We start from the raw sequence: 26,631 nt of genomic DNA, 5'->3' as shown, positions 1-26,631 counted from the left end.
AGCAGGAGGAAGAGAGTCAGGGGTTAAGTTAGCCTCCGAAAAAGCATCATCCACAATATCCAAAACAGGAGGAATAGCCAGGGGTCTAATGTTGGGGAAGGGGAAGAAAATCCCTTAGTCTTTTCTTAGATTCCGAATACTCCTGTCCTTCCCAGTGGAAATGTTCCCTCATTTCATGCAAAGTTTCCCCAAAAGAGAAATCCTTAGGGGGAGAAGCTGAAGGGATGGATTCCTCAGCATCAGAATCCTCATAAGGAGGGAAAGAATATTCCTGGTCAGAAGAAGAAACTGAAGAAACAGAAGCCTGATCAGAGGAGTCATAATAAACTTCCTGCCTTGGCCTTTTATCTGGAGGGGGATGTGAACCCCTAATCACAGTAAGTCCTCCGCCATCTTAAGTAACTGTTTCTGTGACTTGGGAGCCGGATCAGAAGAGGCCTGTGTTGCAGTCTTTGATTTGGAAGGAGTCTTTGCCTTTGTCTTTATTAGAAGCCGAGTAGGCCTGAAAACCCCTTCGGAAGCCGGTACCTGCACAGCGACTCCGGACCCATCCAAAGGAGCATTGTCCGAAGGTCCTGCAACAGAAATATTCAAAGGCCTAGTTGGTTCATCATGGGAGTCCATTTCGGCCATCGGTTCCGAAATGGCCAACAGGGGCTACAAAAGCACCTCACTGACGACGGCCGAACCTGAAGCTGGCTCTGCTTGTACGATATCGTCAAATTTGGAACTCTGAGGCCTGTCTTTGTCCTTGCGTCGTTTGCGAACTACGGTAGCCGAACCACGACATTTTGTAATTAAAACACCTACCAAAGTAATGAAATGCAAAATCGTACCTTCGTTTAATTGTACGTTGATTGAATCTAGCACAAAACCGACAACTAGCTACGTCGTGGTCAGGGCTTAAGCATGGAATACAGTAAGAATGAAAATCCTTATGAGGTATTTGCTTCCCACATGAAATACAATTATTAACTTTTTCTGACATCGGACTGGAGCAAGAAAAAAAAAGTTTCCCCAACGGGGTACTTAGCTTTGAGTAGAAGAAGTCTTCGGACTGAAGTTTGTTCAGAAAAGATGGTCAGGAGTCAGCCGACCGGCACTTGCGAACTGCTATCACCGCACGGTAAGAAAGACTGGAGAACATGGCGTCGGCTGTCAGCTTTGTACTCCTGGCGCTCTGACGTCAGGGAGCATGGCTGAACAGCAGACGCCGGACCCAGACTTTGGGATTCTGGCCGACCAAGGACTGCCTGCCGGCAGGGGAGAAACCTACAGTCATGACTGCAACAGTGAAACACGATGAACATCTGGGGGCCATAATCGAATCTCCAGCTGACACAAGCATCCTCCAAAAGGGTCTCAGAGACGGATGCTTGGTGCCAGAGCCACGGCCTCAAGCTAAATGCTAAAAAGTGCAGTCTCATCCCCTTTGGGAAAAACAATGTGCCCACAAATTACCACATAGGTGGTAATCCATTAAGTACGGAAGTAGTAATTAGAGATTTGGGGACCAACGTAGATAGTAATCTCTCCTTTGATAATCACGTTGCCATAGTGATTAGAAAGACCTTCTATATAGCCCACCTTATCACAAAACGGTTCGCATCTAGATCAAGAGAGGTCATTGTGCCCCTCAACTCGTCACTCATCAGGCCCATAATTGAATACAATGCCCCTTTTGGATATACCTTACCTGACACCTGGAACAACTGGAGAGACCCCAAAAGTACCTCACCAAGAGGATCATGGGCTACAAACAGATGTCCTATGCAGCTCGACTAAAGAAACTACAGCTCTACTCAGTTGCTTACCGCCTACTCAAGAGGCGATCTATGCCCGACGTACAAAGCCATGTCAAACCCAGAATTAATGGACATGCTCCACCTCAAAAAATCCAAGTCCCTTAGAGCTACATGCTCCAGGGACCTAAACCTCAGCACAAAAATAAATAGGACATGCTGGAGGGACAGATTAATTTCCCAGAGGCTCCCCTCACTCTGGAATACAGTCCCAATTCATGTTAGACATAGCCCCTCGCTGACCCTCTTCAAGGGAAATTTGGACGCGTGGATAGGAAATCGCAAATTCACCCCTGGGATCTCTCCTGCGTCCCTGCTAGACAGAGGCACAGTAAACTAATCGTAAAAGGGTACCTTCTGGTGACCTACTTTACAGAGGCACAGTAGGCTAATCTAATAGGGAGGCGGAAGCCAAATACACTCTGGCTAGGCTTATAAATGCCCTAGGGCAGATGGCCTAGTATCTACCTATGAACTTAAAAGCTGTAAATCAATACCAATCTTATTTTCCAATTAAACTGTATTACTTGACAATGGTACACATTATGGATAAGGCAGAGATACCATTCACAATTCTTACTGCATTTTTTTGGATAAATAGAAACCAGTCAAAAATTTGAGGTGAACATCTCAGTTGCTCATACAATCTTAAGAATGCCTGAAATCATATTCAAGATTTATTCTTGGTGCCCACCATGTGATCCCTCAATTGCTGTAGAAGCCAGCCCTTCAGTTCAGCTGTAAAAACTTAGTGGTCTGCTGCCTACTTTTAAAACACTGCACTGCTAAGACAAGCTGGTCATTACAACCAACAGCAGATTTAACAAGTGTGACCAAGGCCTGGCAATTTGCTTCCATTTCCTAACTCTTACTAACTCGGGTTGGTGGTATCTGTTCACCGGGTCACTACAAGTCAAAGACTCAAAGCACTGCCTGGATACAAAATTAGTGATACCCAAATGGTTTTCAGAGTCTTGCCTTTTTGTTCTGCAGTACAAAGTCTGGAAACCTATTCTGTCAACTTACATTATGTAAATATGATAACTTTTCGGGATGTTTTTTACCCAGAAGTAAACTGGTATGGCTGTCTTTTTAGAATTTTATTTACCTTCACACTTCATGCAACAAATCTACTGTAGTTTTCTGTCGTTTACCAACTTGATCCTCGATTAAAACCAGCCCAACAATGAGCAAGAGAAGCTGTAAGAATTCCTGCAAACTTTAGAGGTATGACCCAACAGGAGGAAAATAATGAAAAAGCTTACTTGAGCACAAAAAGTGCACTTTAAAACGTTTGAAAAAATAAGGGAACTGCTTAGTCATGTCACACGAGCCAGTAGAGATTTTATATGCAAGGCAAAATGTACACAGGGCATTGGGAAACGCTCCCATTTGTGACACCTAAGTGGACAATCCCAAGTATATACATCACAAAAACACAAGGGTGACCCCAAGGCCTGCCACACACCATTTTCAAGTAAAGAAATTAGAGGAGGCTAACAAAAGGGCACTAGATTCAAGAGAACCAGCTACCACTTCCATGGCGACAGAAGAGCAGGGAAAATGACTGCCAGGTTACCTGGAAAACACTGCTCTGTAGTCTCACCGTGCATGAAAACAGTGATCAACAGGACAAATCAAACCAGCAAAACAGCAAACATGGCTCCACCCAAAATAAAGTTTGTTGCATGCATATGCTCTACATACACATCACATTCACACCAACTTTCATAATAAGTATATACACACTTATGCATTATATGTACGGACACTACACACAAAATATATTATTTATATATATATATATATATATATATATATATAAACACACACACACATATATATACATACACACAAAGAAAACAAAACCACATGGCATACACAATGTCGCCACCATACTGTAAGCGATGCAGTCAATCTGATCAGCATTAGGCACACCCCCAGAAACACCAACATGCATTAACCAAATTTTCCACAAACGTGCACAGCTCAATTGACCTTACACTAAGAAAACCTTGACTTCAAGCATAAGGAGTTATCCATGCAATATACAAATAGGCGAGGACAGCAGCGTATACTTCCCACTCCCAAGGCAGTTCTCTGTCGACTTAGAATTTTCCTTATCTGTAGGGGTGTGTGTGTGTAACCTAAAAAATGCCTGGGAAGATGCTTCAACAGAAGTGAGCAAAAATAAACTTACCTCGGTTGAAGGACTGTGGCATGCCTGTGATGCTATCATTTTACTCTCTGGCTGATCTCCATCTTCTAGCTGAGAACATAGGGCAAGTTCAACTTACACAAAAGTGTACCAACAATAGAGGTTAGAACAATTACTGTTGCAGTAGCTGCTCACTCCCTTCCTCCAAAACCCTTGTTCTTGGCTTAAATGAGAGAGAGAGAGAGAGAGACTAGCCAAGACTACTGCAGCAGTGATCATTCGAACACCTACTGCTGTTTAACTTGCATTTGCAAAGTACTGCACAATTGTGCAACAAATATCTGCATTTTTCATACCTTTCAAGCCCACTGGTTAACAAAATAAAATTAATCTAACCAAAAACAGCTACAAGAACACAAAATTATGTCAATTCTACATTTATTTTTACATTATCCTCTCAGGCCAAGTCAACTTTAACTTTGTTTCCAATACTTTTACAGAACATCTAAATATAATGTTACAACTAAGAAAAAAGTATTTTCTTACTTTAATGCTTCAAGCATATACATCACTCACAGAAAAAAAATTACCTTACATTTAATATATTTTGGTCTACATACTATGCGCAACTGGTTTATAAACAGTTTGCTCATATTAAATAAAATGTTTATACATCATGAAATTTTAACGGTTAATAAACTGGGGTGTGTGTGTGATAGTTCTTTCATCAAATTAAACAAAAGCTTCCGCTCTTTCAGCCATATCTTGTAGAACTACAGTTCACAGGCTAAACTATATCCTAATCATCTTACTCTCCCAGTACCAGTCCCTGGTTCAATTCCAAGATACTCCAGATTCTTCTAGTCGGGTCCTGGATATTTTACTGTAAACTCATTTTCCTTCAGAATGAATGGAAAATGTTTCACCTGTAAAGTTTCTATCAACTCATAGGACCGACCGACAAGTGCAGTCTCCTTCAACTTGCTAGCTCAATCCAAGCAAATTTTCTCCTTAGAGTCTGCATCCAAGTGCGTGTCTTTCAACCCCCAGGAGAAAATATTTTAAAGATAAGCTGGATACAGCAACCGCAACATCATACCCATCACTCAATACCCCCCACACCCAACTGCAGGGATAAATGTACAGGTTCACAGGCAAGTACTAGGCTAGCTACCCTTGTGGGCCATTTTTTGTTCACAAAATAATCTCCTTTGGGTATAGATTTGGCCTACCCATTCCATGATCAATAAATTATATATACTACCATTAATGAGAACGGGGATCAAACCATGGATAATTTCAGGGCACCCATGCCTGGGACAATCATCATTTAGGAACTGCATCTGTTAATGGCAGAGATGAATCATTCGTATGAGTGGTGCAAAACGAATAAATCAATTTTCCATAACCACATTACTGTAATTTTTAATTAATCCCCTTTCACTTTCATCCAGAGTATTATCAGGTGCAGCTTCACCTGCAAGCATAACATCTTTACTAATATAGATCACGGCTGCTTTCTGATGGCCAGGATCTGGAACATGCAAATGTGTCATCTCCTGGAAAATCAGTCTACATGCTCATCTGCACTTCCATAAAAATCAATGCAGTTTATTCCTTCCAGTTTCTTTAGTATAGCAAAAAGTCTCAGGTTCTCTCTGAAGACTCAAGTCCGTTTTTAAAAAACTCTTCCTGAGAAGCCATGTTCAGCCAACCCTTGCTTCATTTCAACTTCTATTAGCTCCTCTGAATACTTAAAAGCTTTTCCTGCTCTCTTGCAGCCCTTGTAATACTTATAGCACTATTCGTCATGCAAGTCAGTTTACAGCCCTGAACAGAAAAAAAAAAAAAAAAAAAAAAAAAATGTGCAGGACAAACATGCTTGCTTTTCCAATTGGTACATCACTCTGAACAGGCTGCCTATGGGAGGAACAAGTAGGCTGCTCCTCAGGACTTAAAAATGGCCCACTCCATACTACCAGATGGTTGCTAGACAGAGGAACAGATGGGCTGGTTAAGCTCTCCAGGCAGGCCCCAGCCCCTAGCCTGGGAGTATTTGGCTCTTGCCCCCTTTCTTCACAGGATACAAGAGCCAAATCTTCTCTTCTCCATTCTAATCAACTACCTCATGACCTACCTACTCTAATACTCAATCTTCTATGCAGATTACATGGTGTTCTTTAGGTACAGCAACAACCACTCAAACAAGACCATAACTCCCTAAATTTCTGGCTCATTAATCACAAACACGTATTCCCATAAAAAAATATAAAAACGTGCTATATGGCACCACCCAAAAGCTTAAAGAAAATCAGAGTCACCGATCACCACCACCTTTTGTGGCGTGCACACACAAAAAACACACACACACACACACACACACACACACACACACACACACACACACACATCACTTCCTTCAAATACCTTGTCACCAGCATTAAATACCCATATACAAAAATTAACACTTCTGGGCCCAGGAAAATCTAACCCTACCTATCCAAACCAGCCAGGACAGCTACAGGCAAGTGAATCCTTCTAACCCAGCTTGAATATGGACTACCCATAACAGTCTCAAAGAAAAATTCCTCCGCACTACAGACCATGGAAAACAAAATGCTTAGTCTCATCACAAACTCACCCTCTAATGAGCACTGCTGCCTCACCCTCAAAAAACGTCAAATGTCTCCCAAAGCAGCAAACCTGCTATCAGACTAGTCTTCAAAAACTTCAACTCAAGTCATTCCCACCATTAGCTGCAAAGTTTTATAAACACACACACCTTTTCCACTTGGGAAAGGGAACAGGCCGAATTGTTCTTTGGTTCACCAGGGACCTTAGAATCTCACAGAAACGAGGAAGTTGCTCTAAACAAGGTTGAGAAATCCCTGAAAAAGAAGGAACGAACTTCCATATCATGAAGTAACCCTGACTGATAATAGTAAGAGTCTGATGCCAATTTGGAAGACAAAAGGAACCTGGTCTAAGAGGAGGGGTGAACTGTCAAACAAAAGCAGGTTTAAAAATCAGATAAAGGAGACTTTCTGGCCACAGAAATCCAAGAAGCGTTAGCAGAGGGGGGCCACCTACCACTCTTCCTTTCCTTGGAGGTCCAGTGGGGTTGCCTGCTAACAAAAGCTGACATAAGAGAACAATTCAGGAACTTAGGGACAGGACAAAGATACATTTAAGGTCCTGCAAGGCTTTGCCTCTCTCTAAGAGACTTGCATAGGTCAGCAGCAGCAATCCCCAAAAAGCATTTATTATCCAAAGGAGTATCCAACAACTTAATGTCCTCAGGCAAAGGCTGAAGACAAAGCCAAGAATGACATGCCACAGCCCTTGAAGGGGCATCAGCTACATCATAACTACACAGAGTGGAGAGTCACTCGAGAAGCAGAACCTAAAATAGATAAGGCAGAGAAATTGCCTTCAGAATCAAGGAGGTCAGAAATAACCTAATAAGTTGGAGCAATCAGGGCAAGAGCATACCTGCTCATGTGGGTCTGATAATTAACGGCCGTAAAGCAGTGTAAACTTTCTTGCCAATCCTCTCCATTCCCCTACTATCCTTTATCAAAAGGCAAGACTTTGGAAAGGAGCAAGAGCTTACAGGATTTGTCACAAGAGACCGACACCACAGCAGGATCAGAAGGATGTTAAAATAAAAATTGATAATCCTCAGGAACCTCAGAGAGCCTATCAGGTTTCTTAAGAGCATGAGTCAGAAGACTTGGAAGTAGCAATGAAAGTGTATAACAAGGCAGGCAACACAGGAGGAACTGCAGAGGTTTAAAAGTAGCTCCCAGAAGAAACTCAATCTCACTCTAAATATTAGACACTTGAGAAGAATAAGCCTAAAAGTACTCAAATCATCCTAGCAACTGTGTCCCCAAAGGACAATTCCTCAAAAGGAGACCCATGGCTAACAGACTCCTCCTCATCAGAACCACAAGCCAAAGGTGAAGGCATCTGAAGAATACGAAAAAACCCTCAGACATTGAACCCTCATCTGAGGAATCCAGCTTCCCAAGTCACTTAAAAGGCGTGGGGGTCCAAGGAGGAGCACGCACCAAAACCCCTTGATGGGGTTTTATGGCCATCAAGACAGAAAAACACCTGAGTAAACTCTTGCCATTCCCTTTAAGGTCCTTAAAGACAGACCAAAACATGATTCAGTTTTTGTCTTTTCTTGGAAGAGACACAAGCCCTAACAAATACCAGAAGTTGCAACTTTGTGAGATTCGATAAGAGAATCTAGAACGTCCTCCTTCACTGACATCGGTGGAAATCTCTCTTGGACCATCAGAGATAAGTCAGCCACAGTTTGGAACAGATGCCTGCAAAGCCTCAGAGGACATGCGAAAAGAAATCCATGCTAGGCTCTGACAGGGTCGAGGCAGAGGAATACGATGGAGATGCCAAACGACCTAAAAAGCTATTACCTGCTTCTAGAGGTGCATCCAGTAGTGGCTGGACAGCTAAAGAATCCAGCCGAAATTTCTTGGCTGAACTCTCACCTAGCAGGAGTATATCAGGGTTAACGAATTCCACCATGTTACCCTCAGCCAACTGTTTTAAAGCCATTGGTTTTCAAGATAAATGGCCAGGAAGACAAACGTCTTCAGAGTGTCTTGGGCACAGACGCCTTACAGATACAAAAGGTATGGTCATGGGAAGCACCCAAACAAATAAGATACTGTTCATGACGATCCTTAAGGGGAAACCTGCCTCCCACACTGACATTCTCCCTTCTTGGTTGACATCTACTCTAGACAAGCAAAATAAAATAAAATACAAGACCATGAAAATAAAAGTAACACAATCCCAATTGGGCACTTATCTGGTGGCTAGGTATTCAACACAGCAACAAGGCATTCAGACCAGCAGTACTCTCAGAGTAGCTGCATCCATAAATCACTTTTATGCCCTACATTGTGTGGGGAGTACAAGTGTAAAATATGGCGCATACAAGATAATTAGGCTTTGGTATACTGGCCGAATGTCAGGCTGCCTTGTGAGGAAGATCCCTACTGTTAAGAATACTCCAACAGTGATGCAGAAAGACATCTACAATCCCCCTTCCCCACCTTCAGAGCAAAACTAAACAATTCTACCTCACCAAAAACTGTACTTGCCACAAAGCAGGCTACATCACATAATAGGCCTCTCAACGACTAATACCGCCCAACGTCTCCTGCCCCGACTCATTACCCAACACCTTTTCCACCATGATGCAAAACAAACAGAAGACAGGTGAACTGTAAACATGCATCTCTCTTAATTGTTGCTTCATCTATTAATTGCCATTTAGACAGTTTTGCTACACGAAGTTGCTACTCGCGTTTTGCTCCTTTGTGAATTATTTCATCTGGGAAGTACCTGCAAATGGTTAGTAGTTACCAGTGTACTATCTTGAGAAATTATAAAACACACTCTCTCGGCTTTCTCCATAAGCCTGCTTTTTTCTCACTTCACACTACAATTCCCATTTGTATTATTTTAATTTCTCTATAAACTGACTAAAATTTCTCTTAACTATTAACTACTCATCTATTCTTAAATCAATGTTTTCATATTAGTAACTAATTTGGTCTGATTATTTGTATTATTCTTTAGAGACAGAAAATTTGTTCTTTTCTCCCCAGGCCTCCTCTGAAAATGGGCTCCTACCCAGTCCAACTTTCCCACTAATCAAATCTCAAATAAAATAAAGGCAAAAAAGATGCTAGTAAAGAAATCATACAGGTCCCAGGGTAAAAATGCCCTTTTCCTAGAGGCCACTGCATCAGACGACCCCCCCCCAGGCAGAGTTGGTCACATCTTGATCAAGTTCAACAGGGGCTACCTACTGAAAATGCACAGATGGAAACACCTTCTGCAGCATCATCATCAACACAGAGAAGTGTGAGTAAGCCTTCCCCCTGTCATAACATTTCAAGAAAAGTACAACTGCACAAGTAAAACCTTACAAGTTAAATCACTTTTGCAGTACCCTAAGCAAAATGGGTCCAATACCCCCCAAATGACTGGCCAGCTTTCAAAGCTAAAGGGCTCCTTTCAAATGCATCAACTATCAGCTCCTTGATCAGAGCTACATAAAGAAAACTAGAGCACAAGACAGCTTCAGATAATTTTTTGTTCAGGAGGGACTCGCCTACTACATATCAGAGTTAGACGTAAAACAACAACCTTCCATGTTAAAGTACTGTTGTACAACAGTAGATGTTCGAATGATCACTGCTGCAGTACTCTTGGCTACACTGGTTATATTGGCCCAAGGATATAACTGCCAGTTAGCTTCCAAAGCTTGAAAGCGCACTTCAGATGTCCAAATAATCACTGAAGGACATGGTGAGGGTCTGATCTGGTGGATGAGGAATTACCTTCCACTGCCATCTGTAACCTTGACAGGAAAATGTTGCCAAAAAGAAAAGTGGAGATTCAGACTTTGTGGAAAGAAAAAGGTACTACCAGGGTGGAGGATGACAAAGTCCCTTAAATAGTCTTCCTGACTTTGACTGTCCTCGTTTTTTTTTTTTTTGGGGGGGGGTCCTGAATTATTTTTTGGAACCCCTTGCCATTTTTTCTTAAACATCTGTTTACCTGCATTTTGTTCAGACTATTCTGTTCTTTGCCAAAACTGGATGAGGGTTCGAGAATCCCTTTGAAAATTTGGAAAAGTAGGGTTGAAAATTTTGTAAGACTCCCTATGTCAGTTTACTCCCACACTATTTGATCACCTCCAGCTAGAGATTTAGTTTTTGGTCCCTCTGATGTAAAGAACGTAAAGGGTATTCATTTAGGAGGTTTTGATAACAGACAAAAAACACACCGTGTTCATGGCCCTGGAATAATAGTACACACACTGAAAAACAATGACCAGTGACTTGTACAACACAACAAAATTTAAAATCAAACCTTTTCCCCCACAAAAAAACAAAAACAAACTGCAGACAAAACATTCCTCACACTTTCATAATTAGGTAGAGCAAACTAACATGAGCCTTACAATTCAAAATTTTGAAAAATCAAAGATGCAGAAGTATACACTTTTTCTTCATGTACTTACTAATCTTCTCATCCTCGTAAAAAAAAAAAAAGGATCAGGATCCTAGTTAAATGTCTAGCAATAGCAGGATCAATTAAAGCTATATCGTCAGTTTTTTTATACACTCTTCTCAAACTTAAGACTGAGGAACTTGTACACCCTACCTACATTTTTGGGGCTGCTGGATGGCTATCAGCAAAATTTCATGCAGTAACAAAGCTGACAGAACTGGAGGAATAGGTAAAGGTTCTGGATATTTCTTCTGCAACAGCACAAAGTACTTTATTATGGACTGAGAAACAAGAAACCACAGTGTTCTCTCAATACAAACACTGGGGCTTTCTGAAACTGATAAAAAACAAGAGAAACTCCCACAGGGAGAATCAGAAACTAAGCTCTCCTGTATCTGTCCCTTCTATTTTCCTGTCCAGATTCAAAGCTGGAATCTCTTCAAGAAAATAGGTAGCACATCTTTTACCAGACAATATTTTATAAGAAGGATCACTAAATAGCTTGATCTAAACCTTGAGCCAGATCCAGTAAATTACTCCTGTAAAAGGATATTTGAAGAGAGTAGATAGGTTCATATGTAGGTACTAGGCTAATCGGCCCTGGGGCCTATACAAGCCCAGCCAAAAAGGTACAGGTTTGGTTTTCCATTTCTTTTTGACGAAAAAAAAAATACAGCCAACAGGGTTACTAATGGCAGCAGCAGCTCCCCCAAGGATGGGCACAATATTCTGACAAAACAAGGAAGCCTACCCTGTCTCCTCTCCCAGGACTGACAACAGTGGCTCTTCCTTGCCCACTGAGGGGACCCCCCTCCCCCCAACAGCCACAGAGGACATGGCTAATCCCCAGTCCATAATGGCTGTAGGTGCTATACTAAAGGGGTTCTGGTAAGACACGAGTGCTCTGAGGTACAACTAATGGCCTCAGCACAGTCACTCACCTGCAGCTGAGACAAACTGCTAGCTTGCTGTGCTGGTAAAAGCTGCCTGCTTAACTTTTTCTGGCTGGCTGAAGGATGGACACTGTTCCATGCTCAAGCTAATATTGGTGCCTCTTTCCTGAGGAAAAGAGGCAGTTTATAGTAACTTTCTCACACAAACACAGTAAAAAGTACTTGGGAGCATACTTTTCAGCATCAAGAAAGTTCTGAAGGGCTTGACACCCAAACCTGTCTTTTAAAATTAAAAATACATGCCAAAAAGTCTAACTTTAAGTTATTTTAAGCCCCATACACGATTAGAACAAACAATATACTTGTTTACCTGCCTTTCTAAGCTATAGTCCAGTTTTCAGGTTAGTGCTGAATTCAGGGCTGTTACAAGTTTCTGTGTTTTCCCATATCTTACTTGGATAGAAGGAAGTTTCTCTGCTCACCTGTGAGAGAGGGGAGCTTTGTGCAGCAGCCTGTCCCTGGAGTTGTTTCAGCCCAGAAATTAGTAGTTTACTGGCCATTCTGGGCCAATTTCTCTCTCTCATTTTCCCGTTATAAAACCCACTTTAGCAAGGTTTTGCACGCCGAGTAGCTAGGGTATAACTATTCCCAGCTCCACAAAGTGTACGCTTCAATTTTTCCCTTGGAACTAGACAAACTTTCAACTTAAGCACTCAAACCATTCACTTCTCAGCCCAGCACTTGCTCAAAACTCATAGCAAGCACTAATAAATCTTAGCACTAGACCCCCTCCTTCATACCGTAGAGAAGGACAAGGCTCTCTATTCGACCTTACCAGCCAATCAGTAAAACAGCTCACTGTACCTATCCAGGCATGTCCAAAGGGCAGTTTCAGGTGTACTCTCTGGTCCAACTGGTGAATCTGGGCATTTTGAGACAATGTTACAACTGCCTCATGTACACAGACAACCCTCTCTTCCTACCACCAAACATCAATACATGCGAGAGATGCAATTATACAGCCAAACTGGAGGCTAAGCTCTCTCAACTAAAGACTGGACCAGACAGTCAAGAGAAGGGAATTACTTGCATCACACCACCAGTCTCACATAGACCTATGAAACCAGCACTGGCAAAAAATACAAATACACAAAAACATAATCGGAAGACTAAATAAAAATCTGCAAAAGCAACAGAGACCTCCAAAGCAGACATCCAAGCAACCTCCACCCCCCCCCCAACACAAACCATGAAACACATACTTCACAAAACCAGTGTGCCACTCAATCACAGCCCTTAACGCAAAACATACCCAACACACTAGCAATAGGTAACTACAGAGTCAGGTAAACTGACGTCCCACTCACTAGGCTGAACAAGGAGAAGGTTACTGTTAGCTGCTTGTCAGGTGCCAGGATCCGCCACATAACACAAGCACTCAGGTTACTCCAGAACAAGTACAAATATGACTCTGTCACTGTCCAGGTCTGTGTGAATGACCCGAGCCGTACCTTCCTGGACTACATGAATAGAGACATGGAAGAGCTCTCTGATCACATAGCCCAGGCCGGTGTGACCATGACCCTGAGTAGCATCCTGCCCTCACCAAGAAAGATACCACGGTACAAAGACAAAATTATCAATTTCAACAATTGGCTAAACTTCTGGTGTCATTCAAATGGGATCCAGTGTCTGTCAGCCTGGGATGACATGCTTGACAAGCCACAGTGCTTCACTAGAGACAGCTTGCACCAGTCACCCTAAGGCTTTCGAATACTGGCCAAGGCTCTTGCCACCTCCATAGTGCTTTTTTTTTTTTTTAGGCAAGGCTCAAAGACAAACCCACCGCCGTAAACAGCAAACATAACAAAAAAACAAACAGGTAATGCTACTCAATGCCAGAAGTCTAAATCTCACAATGCATGCACTCGAGGCACTCCTCAGTATGGAGAAAAATCAATGTATGCGCAGTAACAGAAACCTGGCTTAAGGCTCCAGAGAGCACCCCAGCATTACCAGGCTACAACTCATACCATTTCGGCTGCAAAACCCGGACAGAAATACAAAAGGCGGGGGCATATCCATATTCATCAAGAATACCCACACCTCCAGGTCAGTGGCACAGCACAATGCTTCAGAGATCATCCACATGCAACTAACAGGCAGAACCGCAATTCAAATTGTAGCTTTCTACAGTTCACCCACCATGTCCCAGGACCCCCATTCTGCATTTCTGGAAACAAAGGTCCTACCAAACACCCAGATATTGGGTGACTTCAATTACTCAAACATTAACTAGAACTACTCAAGTACCAACATTTCCTAGAATTTATAAACTCAAAACGCCCTGGATCAACTGATCAACACCCCCACCAGAGGCAACAACATATTGGACCTGGTCATCACCAACATGGGCGACTGGTGTTCCACACTGGAGGTCAACCCCTCGCTGGTTAGATCTGACCATAAACTAATCACTCTGGATCTCCACATTCTGCCCCCATCCCCGATCAAAGAAACCACTGTGAAAAACTTTTCAAAACAAACTTCACGTTACTCAAGACCAAGGTGGAAAGTTTCAAATCCCCCATGCTAAAGGATAACGCTGCCCAAGCTGCAAAATTCTTTACTAATGCACTCTACGGGCACCTACAAGAACGCATGGATCGTGCTATCCCAAGCAAAACCAAGACTCACTCCTCCAAGAAAAGGAGACCAGTCTGGTGGACCCCTGCCATAAACAAGCTATACAATAAGAGGAGGAAACTAGTACAGAAGAGAGTAAAATCCCAAGAGGGGAAGACATCCCCAATCAGCATCAGCAAGAAACTACGATCCCTCATAAAAATCATCCAAGGCTAGCTTCAAAAGAAAAATTGCCAAGGACTCCAAAGATAACCACACGGCATTCTTTAGCCATGTCAAAAATTTAAGTGGCAATTCCCAGATCTGCTCAGGAGTTAGTGCAGAATGGCACAAAATACACTGAACCAACCAATATCGCCAACATCCTGGCAAACAGTTTCAGTTCAAACTTCACCCTCCTCTTACCCCCAAAAAGGGCCCATAACCATACCAAAAGAATGTAGTGCCCCTGAAATCACAGACATTCAGGTTAAAACAGCACTCTCCAAAGCCAAAAACACAGTATCAATGGGTCCAGAAGTTGTCCCATGCTGCATCCTACATGAGCTCAAAGATGAACTAACCCCTCACCTTAACACACTGTTCAAATTCAGCCTCTCCACAGGCTACGTGCCCAGAGTGGTGCACAGCAACTGTTATTCCACTCCATAAAGAGAACCACAACAGACCCCAGGAACTATTGCCCTATAAGCCTGACTAGCTTGGTCTGCAAGGCTATGGAGCGCATCACCATGGATCTCATTAAACAGAGACATTGGGAACCTCCAAACACTGGACCCTACCCAGCTCGGCTTTAAGGGCAGATCATGCCTCCTAAACCTGGTGGACTTCTTTGAGACAGTTACCAAGGCTATAGACAAGGGAAAGGTGGCCCACACAGCCTACCTAGACCTCGCAAAGGCCTTCAACACCATTCTCCATTCTGGTATTATAGACAAGCTCACCAGCCTGAACATAAACCCCTATGTCACGAGATGGGTTGCCAACTAGCTCACAGACAGAACCCGCATAGGAGTTGCGGGAGTTAGGTCTGGCTCTAAACCGGTTACAAGTGGCGTTCCCCAGGGCTCAGTCCTAGGAAGCCTCCTGTTCGGCATATACTTTTCAGAGGTACATGCAAGCACAGGAGGTCTATGGCTGACCAAGTTCGCAGACGACTGCAAACTAGGGGCTATAATTGACTCTCTGGCTGACACAGACATCATCCAAAAGGGTCTCACCGAGACAGATACCTGGTGTCAAAACCATGGCCTCAAGCTAAATGCCAAAAAGTGCATAGTCATCCCCTTTGGAAAAAAACAAAGTACCCACAAATTATCACATAGGTGGTATGCCCCCTAAATACGGAAGATGAAATAAGGGATCTGGGGACCCAAGTAGATAGCAATCTCTCCTTTGATAAATCATATTGCCAAAGTGGTTAGAAAATCCTTCTATGTGGCCCACCTAATCACAAAAGGGTTGCATCCAGATCAAAAAGGAGGTCACTGTGCCCCTCTACAGATCACTCATCAGACCCATCATAGAGTACAATTCCCCATTTGGGATGTACCTTACAAGACACCTGCAACAGCTGGAAAGACCACAGAAGTACCTCACCAAGAGGATCACTGGCCTCAAACAGATGCCCTGTGCAGCCTGACTGAAGAAACTCCAGCTGTACTCTGTTGCATATCGCCTACTCAGAGGTGATCTCATAGGTAGTTACTAGGCTATTAGCCCTAGGGCCTATATAAGCCTAGCCAAAATGGTACCCTGGCTTTCGCCACCCAAGATAACTATTTTCCTGTGCCCCTGTCGAGCAGGGCCACAGAAGTGATCCCTGGGGTGAATTTCATATTTCCCATCCAATAATCAAGATTTTTCTTTAAGAGTGCTAATGAGGAGCTCTGTTTGACATAGATAGGTAGTCTGTTCCAGAGTATGGGAAGTCTCTGGGTCAGGAATCTATCCTTCCAGCATGTTCTGTTTATTGTGGTGACAAGGTTTAGGTCACTAGAGCGTGCAGCTCAGAGGGATTGGGATTTCTTTAAGTGGAGCATGTCCAACAGCTCTGGGTTTGACATAGCTTTGTATGTTAGGCAGAGATCGCCTCTGAATAGGCAATATGCAACGGAGTAAAGCTTGAGTTTTTTGAGACGGTCTGCATAGGGCATCTGTTTGAGGCCAGTAATCCTCTTTGTGAGGTATTTCTGTGGCCTTTCTAGTTGTTGTAGAGGTCTTGTGAGGTACATACCAAAAGGGGCATTGCACTCTATAATGGGTCTAATGAGTGAGGAGTAGAGGGGAACAATGACCCCTTTTTCTGGACGACAAACCTTTTGTGATGAGGCGAGCCACGCAGAAGGACTTCCTGACCACTGTGGCGATGTGATTATCAAAGGAGAGTACTGTCCACCTGTGTCCCAAGGTCTCATCACACTTTCGGCGTTAAGTAGACTACCACTTATGTGGTAGTTCATGGGTACAGAGTTTTTACCAAAGGGGACGACAATACACTTTTGGCATTTAGCTTCAGGCCATGGCTTTGAAACAAGGCATCTGTCTCAGTGAGGCCCTTTTGTAGTATGTCCACATAGTTAGGAGTTTCGATTATGGCTCCTAGTTTGCAGTCATCTGCAAACTTTGTTAGCCAAAGACCTTCTGTGTTTGGTATCTACTTCTCTGAAGTACAGGCTAACAGGAGAGGACCCAGGACTGAACCCTGTGGTACTCCACTTGTCTGAAGTTGGACTTGGAGTCTGCTACTTTCACAGTGTGGGTTCTGTACGTGAGCCAGTTGGCAACCCATCTTGTGACATAGGGATTTATACCTAGTTTAGTGAGCTTATCTATAATTCCAGAGTGGGGGATGGTGTTGAAAGCCTTGGCGAGATCTAGATAAGCTGTGTGAAACACCTTACCCTCATCTATGGCTTTGGTGACTGCTTCAAAGTCGTCAATCAGGTTTTAGGACACATGATGCGCCTTTCACAAACCCGAACTGGGTAGGGTCCAGAGTTTGGAGATTACCACTGTCTTTGTTAATCTCTGCCAGACATACAAGGCCACGTCCAACCCAGAATTGATGGACATGCTCCACCTAAAGAGAAACATATTCCCTCGAGCCACATGCTCTAGGGATCTAAACCTCACCACAACAATAAATAGGATCTGCTGGAGGGATAGATTCCTGTCCCAGGGACTTCCCATGCTCTGGAACAAGATTCCAATCTACATTAGGCAGAGCTCGTCACTAACACTCTTCAAAAGAAACAATGACGAGTGGATGGGAAACAGGAAGTTTACCCCAGGGATCACTTCAGTGGCTCTGCTGGACAGAGGCACAGGGAACTAATCTAAGGGGGCGGCGAAAGCAAAACACATTCCGGCTAGGCTTATAAATGCTTTTGGGCAGATAGCCTAGTACCTACTTTTGAACCCAAGAAATAACTTATAAACTTACAAAATGATTTAAAAGTTTCAAAATGTTACAAACCTGCTCAAGTAATCACTACCTCAAAGAAGAAAAGAAAAAGAGATCAGCAGCAGCAAGTTTTCCTGTCAAAACTTCCAAATCAACCATCAACCACACTGGCTAATTACCTTGTTGCTAATACTCCTAACAGTCAACCCACTGGTCAGGGATCTGGGTACACATGTAGACAGCAGCCTTCAACCACCACGTGGCCACAGTGGTGGGAAAATCCTTGTATGGTATGCAAATTATAAGGGAACGGCATCTAGCTCCAAAGAGATCATCATCATACTGTGCTCTGCCCTTATCAGAGCAGAGCATTACCTGACCAGGCATATGCAGCAACTAGAGCTACCTCAGAAGGTTCCTAAAGAATACTTCTCGGCTTTTCCTGGTTAGGGGTCACCTCAGCGGATAATCTGTCCGCTCATGATTGGCAGTGGAGTTTTACAGTGTCAAGTAGCCAGCCCGGCACCCAACCTTCCACAGAAGGCACTCACCCCTAGGGCAAATTTAGAGTGTCCAATCCACCTACTGCATGTTTTTGGGATGGGGGAGGAAACCGGAGCACCCGGAGGAAACCCACGCGACCACAGGGAGGACATGCAGACTCCGCACAGAAGGCACCCCAGCCGAGAATCGAACCGGAGAACTTCTTGCTGTGAGGCAGCAACGCTAACCGCTACACCACCGTGGCCGCCCAGGTTCCTAAAGAATACAAGGAGTAGAAAACCTGCCTTATACAGAGCACTTTCCCCTCTACTCAGTCTCCTATAGATTACTAATGGATTATCTATGCCTGGCTTAGAAGGCACCTGCAACCCCCTCACTTTATGACTTATGAATATGTAGACGACCCAAGAGTACCAGAATTACAATGTCTAGGAACCTGTATTTTGACCGACTTAAAATGCTGGAGACACAGACGTGTCCCAAAAACTACCCCTCCTATGGAGCAGGCTTCCCATCTTTGTGAAGCAAAATCAGTCTATTACCCTGTTTAAGTGCAACCTAGACCAGTGGATAAGGAATAGGAAATGTACACCAGGTCTGGCACCCATGTCCCTTAAGGATAGAGAGAGACAGAGAGATTATAAAATGCCTGGCTTTCAATGTCCTATTCAGATACAGATCATTATTATTTTGGGAAAACCTAGCTAGGCTTAGAAAGCCACCCCTACCCGGGGTTGTTAGCCTAGTAATGATCAATGAATCTAAATGAAGCTTTTACAGTACAAGCCATACACAGCAGGTAAAGGAAAAAAAAAACCAAGCACATACTAAATTTCCCAATCAGAAGAAAAACAAAACAGTCAAAATAGTAGAATACTCTATCCAAGCACTAAGAGAGATAAGTTGTGGGGGGGGGGTGTGGAATAAAGACCCCAAATGGTGTCTTATCTAAACTCTGCAGCTGAAGAAATCAAGAGTAGGGAGCAGTCTTCCAAAAGATCCTTCTCTTACTGTGGCACTAGAAAACTGAAGGGGTCTTATCTATGGGTTTCTAAGGCAATCCCTGTACTGCCAGGTGATTCACATTTACAGACAAGTAATGAGTGAGATACTGAGCTCTAGTACACTGCCAGGGGAGGGTAGCACGGCACTACTTCCAGAAGTGCCAGTAAGGCAGTGCATTTGTTGAACATCTGACTTTTCACCTCGTAATCCATTTAAAGGACATTACGGATAACTCATCAGTAACTTCAACTGAAATATGTCTTTAAATGAAGCAAAATCTATGAATAGTGATTCATAATGGGAAGAAGCTGTTAAGGTCTCCGTTTCCCTGTGGTACACTGGTTGGGGACACAATTGAAGTAATTAGCTGCAAATTTTCTGTTGGCAAACAGAAGCATGCAACTCAATACCCGCAGCTTCACTAAAGGAGCATGTGGGCAGGGGAAGTAGTGAATGTGCTTGGTGTAAACTATGTTTATGGAAGTACATGCAGAAGTGTACTACAGCATGGAGGAAATCCAGCATGCTACTTCAATCACACTTGAGTTTTAAGTAATGTTCCCTAGACATTGTGAAGAGGGTAATGGCCCACAAGCACACTAATAAAGGCACTGCATCTTTACTGCCACAAACATGCCCACAAGACAGCCACCTGCTGCCTGCCATACTGCATGTGGTCTCCTGGTGCCTTATGAGGCCATGGACATTACTTACCCCCTGCATTTAGTTACTAAAACTGTTGACATGGTGCTGCATATTTGTCTTTGCAACAGCCATAGGTCTCTATAGCTGAATGTCACTTCAGCCATTTGTCCCCAACCAAATGTACCACAAAGAAATGTCTTGCCGCCTAGGAGCCTGAATCCTAAATTATCCACTCATAAAAGTTGATTTCGTTGACAATACAAAACTCATGAGTTTGCACATGGCTTGCAAAGTACCATGTACTTTCCAGCTCAAGAACCATTTTAAATGTTTACATAGTTACCCTTTAATTGCAGAATACATTAAAAATAAGTCCCCCCTCCCACTACGTTTCGCAAATGTTAGTTTTGTTTACCAGGTAGGACATCTGTTCTGAATGGTTTCTGATCCATCCTGGAACATGTCACACAACAATGAGACAAGTGCATAAATACAACAGACAATCTCATCTAAAAACAGATGCATGTTTAAAGATACAAAATGACAAGTAGCAGTAACAGTTCAATTATAATAGAGCATATCTAAACTGTTATCACTACATGCCTCGGGGGGGGGGGGGGACTTTACAGGTTTCAATAAAAAAAAAAAAAAAAAAAAAATCACCCAATACAAATCTTCACTCCCACTAGGCAACACTCCTCTTTTAGGGTAGACCTGAGGCAGTATCCATATATAGGGATACTGTCAGGGATCACGGAACTTCCCCTACTCATCTCTCAATAACAGCCATGTTTTTTTTTATTCCACCTGAGTTGCCACCAACTCAGGGGAACAGGACCTTGGTTTAACCCTTCTTATGCTGCACTGCAATGTCAGTACCAGAATACTAATCCAATACACAGTCTAGGAATAGATCCCTACAGCCTTGTAATCATCCCAGCACAAAAGACAAGTGTACTGTATGAAGAGCCACTGACACTTCCATTTCCACTTACTAGCATCTCAACTTCAGACAGCAAGATATTTGTTTTTAAATCCATCTTTAAAAAGTATGCTGGTCATATTCTGAAACACTTCTTACAATTTCTAATTATACTCATGTTAACTTGGCGTGATTTTGCCAAAAAAAAAAAAAGGAGCAATTTGCTTTCTTTCTACTTTGGTTTTTACTTTTTTTGTTTTTCTATAACCACACCTACAAAATGATGTCACAGTAGGTACTAGACAATGAAATACACAGACTGCAAAACATTTTGCCAAGAAAATAACTTTCTTCAGAACAGCAGCTTTTTGTTTACATTGTGGTGATATGATTCATCATGTTACTTCTCAAGGTAAGAGGATCCAGCTGCAAGATCTAGTTGATAACTTGCCTTTCTAGAAATTAAGAAACACTATGACTGCACATGGAAATACAACAGTTAGTACATTAAATTTAAGTAGTGAAGCATTGTGGGTGCAGTCTTTCATGATGTTTATGAAGGGATTTTCAGGTACAAGAAAATTCAGGGGGCTGTCCTTAAAATACACAAGCATACATTTTGCAAAAGTAAACAAAACATACATACTTGCTGCATAATTTAGCACTGAATGGGGTAAGGAAATTATACCCAATTACAAGAGAGAGATTCTGTTACTTAAATTTGCCAAATATAATCAACACACTTTTGTTCTTCAAATTATTTACGCCTTCAGCATTTAGAATCACGGCACTCCACAGCCCAATGTCTGGGCAACACAAATTTTTGTACCAAATTTTATGCTACCTATTAAAGTTGCATCTGATATGCATTACTGTATCATCATCTGCATCCTTTTGCCTTTTTTTGGTAACTACGTGTTTCTGCTGCCCTTTATTTCCTACAACTTTAATATACAGGTTTGGGGGAGAGGGCTGTGTCAATAGGTTATTCAAATCTCCAGGATCCTAACATGAAGATATGTCCAGAACTGTTACAGTGGTGTTCCCACTATCAGGCTTCAAATGGATTTTAACATTTTCTTCTCAAGTACTTCCTTCTTCATTTTAAGCCCTTCTGTTGTGTACAAATCTGTACTTGTTAAATGGAGTTTTATTTATATATATATATATATATATATATATATATATATATATATATATATATATATATATATATATATATATATATATATATATACATATATACACACACACACACATATATATATATATATATATATATATATTTATATTTATATATTTCAAAGCATCTTGTATATAGTGGTTGCAGCAACTGTTACTCCCTGTAAGTCAGTCTTGTCAATTCAAGAGTGACAACTCTATGTTTGACACTAAACCAGTTTGCAACTGGAAATTTGTATAGCTAGTCATATTTACCAATAATAAGTCACATTGATAATACTACTTTACGATACTTAAGTTTCACAAACAATGCTAGTTAGGACTAAACTTGTTCCTGTGTTACAGCTATTAAAAAAAAAAAGTGTAACTTTCGCCACAGCAGACCATCTATTTCCATTTCTTCCTGTCCTCCGCATCTTGCTCTTTCACACCAACCACCTGCATGTCCTCTCTCACCACATCCATAAACCTTATCTTAGGCCCTCCTCTTACCTGGCAGCTCCATCCTTAGCATCCATTCCCAATATACCCAGCATCCCTCCTCAACACGTCCAAATTCATGCAATCTTGCCTCTATGGCTGTCTCTCCAAACCGTCCAAACTGAGCCGACCCTAATATACTGATGCCTAAACCTGTCCATCCTCGTCACAACCAATCCAAATCTTTAACTCTCCCACCTCCAGCTATGACTCTTACCTTTTTGTCAAGTGTTTAACTGTTGGCACAACTTACTTGCAAACAAAACAATTACCCACACTAGTTTAAAAGCTGTACTATGCTTATTACCCTAAAACCTTATCCTCAATTTACTACTGCTTATGTAGCATATAACAAAACTAACACTGTTACAATGTACACACAGTATTCTGCACCTGTAAAACAGTTTGATGACCAACACACACACACACACTACAGTTACCATTTTATATTTACTCAATATATGGTTCTTAATGCTGTTGATACAGATTACTACAATTAAATATCAATAACCCCAAATATACACATTCTGATGCTTATACAACAAGCATATCCCAGTGCTATTTCAGACTGTTAAAAATGATTAGAGCAGTTCTTCTTAACACCTTTGCAGAGAATCATTCAATACAAGTGATTGGCGAATGATATTAGCCTATGTCCCTCACTACCTGCATTACAGGAAGCCTTCATTTATCTGTGTGTAGCACTTTTAAGTGTAACCGAACGCTTACAATCAGTTATCCAAATGAACAATTCTAAAACTTTGACTGTTGTACATGTCACAATTCATTCACCACTAACCTGTCATCTCTGCTAATCACAATTACAGCACATCCACACAACTGCTCACAGCAGCAGTAGAGGCTTTACAGTTCACAGGAGAAAGCAAAACATGACGGACTTCAGTCAAATTGACTTGTGCAACAGTTTTATTTTATAAACTCATTTTACACCTTCCGGCTACCAGGTCACCAATAAAAGAGTGAATTAAATAGCCAAGAATCCATATAACCCTTGGCAAAAGACAATATCACTGGTAAATGACAGCAATAAAAAAAACACTAAACAGTCAAGAATATTAATCCACTGCTTGCATAATGTCACTGGTGTTACAAAAACAAAAAAGGTGGAACAGCATATCATTATATACTTTCAGTTTCTATTGGCATGACAAAGGTTTTAATTCTACCTTACTAACTCCATGGTATTTACAGCATACAGATTCCATGAACATTTAAACACACCTACAAGCAAGGATACAACTATAAATGTATCCACCGCAACACACAGCCCAAGGGCTGATCACTGTTTGGGTATTTGAAAAGGTGGCAACTCTAAGGGGAACATTTTTGTAGAAATGTCAGATTTTGCAGGACAAAATATATAACTTCACTTTTTGCCAAATTAAAAGCTTATTCTTGTAGCATTTCAGTTGCTTATGCTATTTCATAAAACATGTAGACGTTTCAGAAAATAACTTTTATGCAACTAAAAAAAACTTTTGTCCTAAAATGTCAGGACATTTGCAATTGTTTTTTTATTTTTTTCGCAGGACACAACTGCCCAAAGAGGGACTGTCCCTCGCAAAGTGGGGTAGGTGGTAACCCTAGTCACTGTACCAACTCTACTCTTTATTTTCACCTGAAATAATTTATTTTTCTACAGGTTAGAAATACTTGCCTAAAGAGAAATGGGGCTGATCATATCTCTGTTTTACATAAAGTATAACACTTTCGCATTAAACTAAATGAACAAATTGCATCTTCTGTGATACAAGAAAACACAAGAAATGCAGAAATCGTACTGTAATTGTGAGTTTCACCAAAGACTTTCCAAAAAAATATACCATCCAAAACAGCTTTACTTCTCAATTTGTTCAGGTCTCATTTTCAACAGGATAGTATTACCATCCGTCACTTTTTTCCTCTGACTAATCAATACATTTTTTTCTTTGTGACTAACAAAAGAAAGTTCCACAAAGACGACGTGCAAACTGTTTTATTCAGTAAAGTACCTAAATTCTTTGAATTTCAGCACCCCTCCCCCATGAAGTGCCTCGGCTATAGGTGTTAGCTTCCTGTCATTCCATGCCTGTTCTGCCCACTCATCTGACAGTGACATTTCGCTTTGCCAGAACTTGCTGCAACAGATCATATGATGTTTAAGCAATTCCTACACATTTACAACACCAAAGTACCATAGAAAGCCAAAAACAGAAGGAAGAATCAGGTGCAGACAGGAAGCCTGACAACAGATACTCAAAAATGATTTGCAGCGGTAGCACATCCTAATGAATAAATGGCATATGCATGTTGCTTACTCCACTCTTGCTCTGCATCCATAACGCTAATTCAAAGTAAAGGATTCAGCAACAACTCACCAATATGACCATTAAAAAAATAAAAACGTGCGCTGTTTTACAAAGTTTAGAAGGGCTCTCACGGGACGTCCAATTAACAGAATCCAGTGTATTCGAAATACAAAACACTTAATATTTTAATGGAATAAGACGAAGTAAACTTACTGAACATAACTAGTTCTCAAAATGACTTACAAAGGAGGACAACAAAACAGGGATTCAATTTTAATGAGTATTGTATTCCATTCCCTAGTACCACACATCATTAATTACAAAAGAGGCTACGGCAAATACACTGTTCATTCATTTTGACAGCCAAACACCACGACGTGCTGTACTGCAAACCAAGTATACATGACACCCACTTAGCAAAGAAATAAAGAAAGACTTCCGAGGTCTGTCAAGTTCAACTATTTTAACCCAGCCAAGCAAGTGCAAGACAGCTCTCGAAACGCGCTTAACAATTAACTTCTAGTCTTAAAGACCCCCGTGCCAAAGTCCTTTTTGTGCTTTTCTCAACATAGTTAAGATATGCAGTTCGTGAAATATTGCCATCACAAAATAGACACAGAAACTTTGCAGATCTAAATACGAACAAATAATAATAATAGTGCTTCCGAGTGTTTTATTTCCATCACCCCTCCCCGAGGCAAGAAGTAGCCTTATACAGACCTATTCCACTTCGACTCTGGCCTGCCCCCTTCCCCTTTCCAGTCCAGACAACTTTCTGCAACCTCTCAGCCTTTCTCACGTTGACTCCGGGCCGCCAGCATAGCAGTGTCGAGCAACAGCAGGAGCTACAGGACCAACAGGCAGTAATTAGCAAACCCTAGAATGAGTACAGTAGGCCTCCTCAAACTTACCGTCTCCACCACTTCCCAATCACCTGGATCTGTAAGTCTAAAATCACCACACCTTGCCGTGCCAACTCAACCCCAAGATACTCATAATTCAACTGAAGTTCCACGCCACTACGTTTCACATATTCCCAACTGCTGTCTTTTAAGTTTCCTTTCTTCCTCTCTTACCCGACTCAAACCAAAATACTGCCACACAATATGGCGGGTGCAACAGCTGTAGACATCGCGAGAGTTCGACAAAAGCCACAACGATTTGCAAGAGTAACCCAAAAACACATTTTTCATGTTTCTTCGATCACGTATAGAAACATTTAATGCAACTTGGTGTGTATGTCAAAGCGTATGTACCTGTGTATGTGTATAAATATATATAAATATGTGTATGTATGTAGATGTAACGGTTAAACACACACACACACACATATATATATATATATATACACGCATGCAAGTATATATAAGTATTGCATCCATATGCATGTATTTTATTCTGTTTAAATAAATAAATACTTTGAACTGCTGTTCTATATATTGTACAACTGGTTTAAAAGCTTACATTTTAAACAATTCTAAATGCAACTATCATGTAACTGTTTAATTCACCTCTGTCTGTATCATATTCTTACATATAATGTTCAGCTGACAGCCTATCTTAAACCATTCTGCATGCAAATGTCGTGTTACACCTTCATTCACTTCTGTTGACATC

General features: G+C 41.7%; 1 protein-coding gene across 1 annotated transcript in view; it reads right to left on the bottom strand.

Moving 5' to 3' along the window:
* Positions 1-26,159, bottom strand: part of TAB2 (TGF-beta activated kinase 1 (MAP3K7) binding protein 2) — a 685,348-nt gene extending 659,189 nt beyond the window's left edge. The window contains exon 1 of the mRNA XM_044068945.1: positions 25,926-26,159. The gene's annotated coding sequence lies outside the window, so the exon portion shown is untranslated. The remainder of the gene's footprint in view (positions 1-25,925) is intronic.
* Positions 26,160-26,631: the final 472 nt, after the last annotated feature.

This window comes from Protopterus annectens, chromosome 1.part0 (assembly GCF_019279795.1).
Source record: "Protopterus annectens isolate FY-2018-M chromosome 1.part0, PAN1.0, whole genome shotgun sequence".
In the NCBI taxonomy this organism is placed as follows: Eukaryota; Metazoa; Chordata; order Ceratodontiformes; family Protopteridae; genus Protopterus; species Protopterus annectens.
The sequence above is the reverse complement of the archived record's forward strand: the minus strand, read 5'-3'. Positions and strand labels throughout refer to the sequence as shown.